The 6567-nt window shown below is 40.1% G+C and overlaps 1 pseudogene; it reads right to left on the minus strand.

Moving 5' to 3' along the window:
- Positions 1-1765: 1765 nt before the first annotated feature.
- LOC147432515 (uncharacterized) lies at positions 1766-3590 on the minus strand (annotated as a pseudogene).
- Positions 3591-6567: the final 2977 nt, after the last annotated feature.

Genomic DNA, 6567 nt, shown 5'->3' on the forward strand with positions numbered 1-6567 from the left:
ATGCTCAAGTCGAGCATGGTGACTGCGGTGATGGTGATGGTGTGGGTGCGTGTGTTTGCGCTAGGCACACACAGTGCATAGTGTACTATTTGGTGATGTTGTGTGTGTGTTTAGTGTGATGGTGACCTCTCTTTATATAGGGGAGGAGGGGGGAGAAATTCTAGAATTTAGAAATGAAGAAATCATCATCTACACATGCCATGTGACTGTGGGCCCCACTTGTCTGGCTGTGTGTATATGTGACAGAACAGCAGTCTCATGAGAGAGACTAAGAGAGAGAGATGGGTGAATGAAAAAAAGAGAGGTAACATGGAGAATAAAGTAGTTACAAGAGGGGAGAGAGGGGAGTGTGTTCAGAGGTGAATCTGTGTGTAGATGTGTGTGAACACAAGAAAAATCAGGTAACCACCGGGTGGGGATGGATCTGTGGGAACTTTTTTCAGTGAAATTGAATGTGTGTGAGTGTGGGGGAGGTTATCCGGCTATAGGACAGGAGACGTGGCACCCTTTAGGGAGAGGGGGGGATATTTGGGTCATGGGATATGATAGGAGAGAGAAAAGGGGGGTGGGGTATACTGTTTTGGAAGATAGGAGAGGTGGCATGTGAGTTAGAATGTATTATTGGTGAGGGGTGGGGTAGCTTGAGGGGAGAGAGAAAGGAGAAAGGACAAGGGGAAGAGAGAGGGGGTTGACCTTTTGAGTGGAGGAGAGGAAAAGGGACACACGGCGGGGCAACAATGAAGAAAAAAGGAGGCAAGGTGGGGATGGGCTACCCTGCAAGCATGAGGTGGCCTATTTTACCTTTCTCACTTATTTACATACTCATACTTTTTTTTTCTCTTACTTTTCCAATGCCTTTTATCACTCCCTCCCTAAGAGGGGGTTTCCATGGGGTGGGGAAGAGAGAAGAGGGGTATGGGAGCCTGGCTTGTGAAAAGCCCTCATCAACTCCTTGATGCCTCTCCAATCCCTTGCTCCCCGCACTTCACTTGTTTTATGCCCTCCTCCGCAATTAATTTATGCTATTTTTTCCTCTACCCATCAGTCATGGTGCTGTGATTGATGTAGCGTGAGACCCTTCATGATGACATGGTAGTCAACGACTCGAGCAAGGTTGTTTCTACTCTAGCTGGTACCAAATGCGATCTCCATGGCATGCAGAGCATTTTTGGTTCCAAGCGCCATCTGCTCGCTATGCCTATCTCCCTCTTTTTTCTCTCCACACACAAACCTCTCTTGAGTGAATGGGCGGCCAATTGGCTGCGTTGCATTTATTCAACCGAATAATGCAATTTATATCGAATAACTCGTCATTATTTGCGTATTATCGTAAAATACGTGGTTTTTTTGAATAATTTATAAACTATCAATCAATATTTTATCGATCAATTGGTATAGTATCAATTGATACGCTAGATTTATATAGAAAAACGTGTGTCGTTGTTTGATACGTTTTCGATCAATTTTGATTTTGGAGCTTACTAGTTGTCACACAGCTCACACTCTCTACCTCATACTCTTGAGATGCATTGTATTCTCTCTATGTTTATGGCAATAATTTGTTCAGGAGTTGCTAATTGATGACTTTGTTGAGGGTCAAGAAATGTCTTTTTATTTGATTGCCAAGCAATGTTCTCAATACTTATGTTTATGCAAATTCTCTTCAATACTTTACTTTGTTGCTACTAAATCAAAGAAGTGAGATATATAGCTCAATCGGGAGCTACAATGAGAAAACGTGACATACATTATCATGAAAAGATGTTTACATTTTTCCATCTATCACAGGCACCAGGTCATCAACCTCTTCATTGTTTAAACATTCTGTAGCCACTTCCCACTCCATCTCATCATCGCTACATCTCTGTTTTGCCACAGTTTCATGAGTTTGAAGCACTCCAAAGTGTACTTCGATCGCACGTGTGGCTGTCTTTGTGGGTGCCTGAGGGAGATGCATGTTACGAAAGACTTACACAAGGTCTACGGCACGAGCAGGACTTAAGCGATTTCTGCGCTTTGAGTGCACAAAGTCATAAGAAGACCAATTGCACTCACAACTACCACTGGATGCCGCGATCGAAAGCACCCTAGTTGCCAGGTGTTGTAACTCAACTACGTTTCATCCATATTCTTTCCACCATACTGGGCCTGAAATCTTTTTTATGCTATTCAGAACCCAAGGATCTCCGAAAGTTCCTTCCCTATTAGCATAATCCACCCTCTGCTGGAATGCATCCATGTCATCGTCGCCTGGCAACAACTACGAGCAGACGTTTCTAAAGTCTCTCATCACCTCTTTGTTGGAGGCTTGTCTGTTCATCTAGAACTTTGGATCCAAGACAAATGCAGCTCCATGCAATAGTGTGTGCATTTGAGCCCATCGTTTTTCCACAAGATGCACGATTTGTGATCTCTCTCTTGAACTATAGTGGTTGTATTCTTTGGTTTGAAGCAACGCCTCAAACATGATCCAATAGACCTTACCAATGACAAACTTATATGTGTCGAAAACCCTTAGTAGTTCCACATAGGGCTTACTAACCCCAACAAGTTTGTCAATGTTCCTCCAAAAGAGAGGAGATTGCACCAAGGACACACATTTTTGAGCTGCTTTATGATGGCTTGGATACTTGCTGAGCAAAGCCTCCCAACAGAGATCTAAAATAGTTTCTGTAAGAGTCGCTTGCACTTCAATGAGATTATTCAAAACATAATATGATGTAGCGAACCGTGTGGCACAGAAGATTTGAAGTGCTTTTTTGGAGACTTGGAGCGAAATAAAGCATATGTAAACTGATGTTCCGTATAAACTAGACTATGTGATTGGCGTCAATAAGAAACTTTTTATGAATGATAATCTTCCCATATCCTTTAGAAGTAAATTCAGGGTGTAAGCTGCACATCCAATCCATGTAATTTTTGAGTACTTTTCCATAATGGCTAAACCCGCTCCTTTGTAGTTTGAAGCATTATCTGTAATAATAGCTGTCACATTCTTTGGTCCACCCAGTCAAGCAATAGCTCGCTCATATACCTTTGTCAAGTAGAGAGATGTCTCCTCTTTCAATGAGGTACCAATGGCGTCCAAAAACATTGCATCTTTGGGACAAATTACCATGACATTAATCAATGTTTTTTTCTGATAGCTAGTCCATCCATCGAGGGCTATGGTACAGCCAAACGTTGGAACAAAGTCAAGCACTATTCGCCTAAGAATCTCTTCTGTACTGCTCTTGACTTGTCAACATAGTCTATTTGCATTTTAATGTAATCACGATAGATGAATCCTTTTTTTGCAGTTGACATTAGGGCATCTTTGAAAATAGGATTCCACAATCCATGAAGGCTTGTGTCCACTTTAGATGCAATTCGAGCATGTCTTGTTGAGTGAATGTTGCCTGTAGAGTCCCAGATGTACCGGCTTTGTTAGATGTCCCAGGACTAGCATCTATCCCTCCCACGGCACCATTTGGACAAGTGTAAGGACTTTGAGGTGTTCGGGTTGTTTCCATTGAAGGTCCTTGGTTAGCTCGCATTTCTTCTTGATCCACACTCACTTTTTCTATGTTGACAGATGACGCACCTTTCATGCCCTTCTGTCTTTTAGGAAGAAGTCCTGCCTGTTTTCATTTCTTTACATACCCTGCAAAATGGACCCATATGTCATTAGGTGGTGCTCCACATTCTTTCAAATTGGGACTAGTGCCAAATAAATGTTCTTTGATGCGAGGTGCATTGTCGTGCCACTTATGCCCACAATGTTTGCATTCCAAAAATGAAACTGTTTTGCCTCTCTCTTTTTCCTCCACATACAACCACTCTTTTCCTCGCACCATGCTTTCTGACTTCAACAAAATGTATCCTACAATCAATAGATACCTTATGATTATAATTTTTCACCATAATAGCGCAATGAGAAAGATAAAAGGTTATAGATATGATTTGCTAAATTAAAATGATGAATGAATAGTGTTAAGATAATATTTTAGGGAAGATCATCAATGGATATCTCATTCTTGGCTACTAGGTGGTAAAGAGCGTTTGCTCAAGACAACCTAGATGAGTGATGGAGTCATCTCACATTCCATTATCTATGTCTCTTGGAGGTAGGAGCTACTGCTCAAACACAACCAATCGATCCTAAAATAACTGAGGTCTCTAATTTCTATATCAACATAGATATAAGAGCATGAGCTCGATAACATCCATGTGACTCTCAAGTACTATGCATGACCAATATTCACTAGGAGGTAAGAGCTTTTGCTTGATCACAACCTAGTGAATTCTATAGGGAATCCACCATATTCACTTAGAGATAAGAGCATAAGCTCGATAACAACCAAGTGATCCCTACTTCATACCTTAAACCTCACTTGGAAGTAAGAGAATCATCTCATAACAACCAAGAGGCACTAAGTGGACCTATTCTATGCAACCAAGTGAATCCTACTTCATACCTTAAACGTCACTTGGAAGTAAGAGAATCATCTCATAACAACTAAGAGGCACTAAGTGTACCTATTCTATGTCTATATGGAGGTAAGAACATTTGTTCATGACAACCAAAAGACCCTACATGTATGTGTATATGTTCCAAAATATATGAACTAACACTATTATTTGTGCACATATTATAGCTATGATAGATTTTAACCATCAAATATCACTTTTAGTATCTATTCGAAAACAAATAGAGCTAGGAGTATAGCTCCTAATGTTTAGAATTATACATTATCACTATAGCTAGAAAAGTAGCCTCTAATGCATACAATTATTTATTTATCTATGTATTCTTAAACAAGTAGAGCTAAAGTATAGCCTCTATTGCTTAGAGTAATTTATTTAATCTTATCAATAGAGTTAAAGAATTACTTCTATTGTTAATAAATATAAGTGATTCAAATCTATATCATTATTTTATTTTTATTGTATAAACATTAAAAATAATATTCTTTTTAAAGATCAAAGATTTTTTAAGTTGACAACTCAACCTTTCTATGCCGGAGGTAACCTGACACTTTGGTGAAGGAAATTGTAGCTAAAACATGCAAATTTGAGCTTTATATACTACTACTATATCGATCAAAAACATATAGATTGATTTATATTATCGATAGAAAGCCTATCGATCGATTAAATATCGATCGATAGTTTATCGATCAATATGTAAGCAATAAAACATTTTTTTGAAAAAAGCTAACGTGGTAGCGAATAATACGCATTCAAATAAATCTTTAGAATGTATTAATCGACCATTATTCACGAATAAAATGAATGTCGAATAACGGATCATGCAACCCAGCCAATTGGGTTCATTGTGCGGCATGTATTTCATAGTGTTTATGGGCCCTTGGGCACCACGCTTGGGCACCATGTCGCGTGTACATATCGGGAAAGCCTTGCATGACATCACTTTCCAGCATCCCCTGACTAGCAATATCATCGTGAATTATGTTGCCACCTTGTGTGTTGAATGCCACCACAACCTTCAAGATGCAAGTATAGGTGATTGCAGTTGGAGAGTTTTCCTCTCTTTGCATCTACTCAAAATAGCCTGCTTCCTTGCCCTGCCTCTGTTGGGTGTATCCCATTATCATTGCATTCCAGGAGACGACATTCCGGATATGAAGATCTTTATAACCTTATGTGCTTCCGTATACGAGCACCGCACAAATCCCTCCCGGCTAATAACAGTCGTCAATTTGAAATTGCCATAACTTGCTCGTTCGGATTCTGTTTGTCGTGCTGTCACTTCCTATGACCTTCATATGCTGCATAGAACATACACATCACCTGGCAAGGCTCCAAAACCCTCAGTTGGCACACCAACCGAGCGGACCAAACTGGTATGGAATCGACCCTTGGTGAATCTTTAGCGACCAATATCTTGGCAACCGGAACTCCGATCACTGATCCAAAAAGACCAACATGCTCCATAAATTGAGCACTTCATGTCCACTCATTCAGTTCATCTCTGTCCCCTCAGTTGCAGTTGCCCAATCCGGTACGGATCTACAATTGACTCAAACTTCAACCTGCCATAACTTCCTCACCGTAGCTTCAATCGATGAGCCGTAAAGACAGGCCGGTATAGAGCACTTTAAGCACTATAGTTCTAGATCATAATCTCCCATATGTGCTCATTTTAAGCATACTCATTTTTTTAGCATCATTAAGGCATCTATTGGCCCTTTAAAGCCACATCTAGCATACATCAAGCATTAAACTTGGCTTGTTAAAAAACCCTGAACCCTGATCATTAATCAAGTAAGCTTCAAATAAGCTTGATGTGCATTTTTATGGCAACTTTCTTAGCATGAGAGTAGAGCTGCATGCGAACGTGAGTGAAACTTTTTCTCCTAGAGCTTGAATCACAACTATTTTCCTTGTACTTGCTCCCACTGCTGCTATCTTTTGTTGAATTCTTTTTAAAATGGGTGTAGTATTAGCTTTGTCACAAATTGAAGGGTTGGACATGAGTGAAATTTTTGCTCCTAGAGCTTGAATCGCAACTATTTTCCTTGTACTTGCTCTCACTGCTATCTTTTGTTGGATTGTTTTTCAAAT

Source organism: Adiantum capillus-veneris, chromosome 20, assembly GCF_014529385.1.
Source record: "Adiantum capillus-veneris isolate H3 chromosome 20, ASM1452938v2, whole genome shotgun sequence".
In the NCBI taxonomy this organism is placed as follows: Eukaryota; Viridiplantae; Streptophyta; class Polypodiopsida; order Polypodiales; family Pteridaceae; genus Adiantum; species Adiantum capillus-veneris.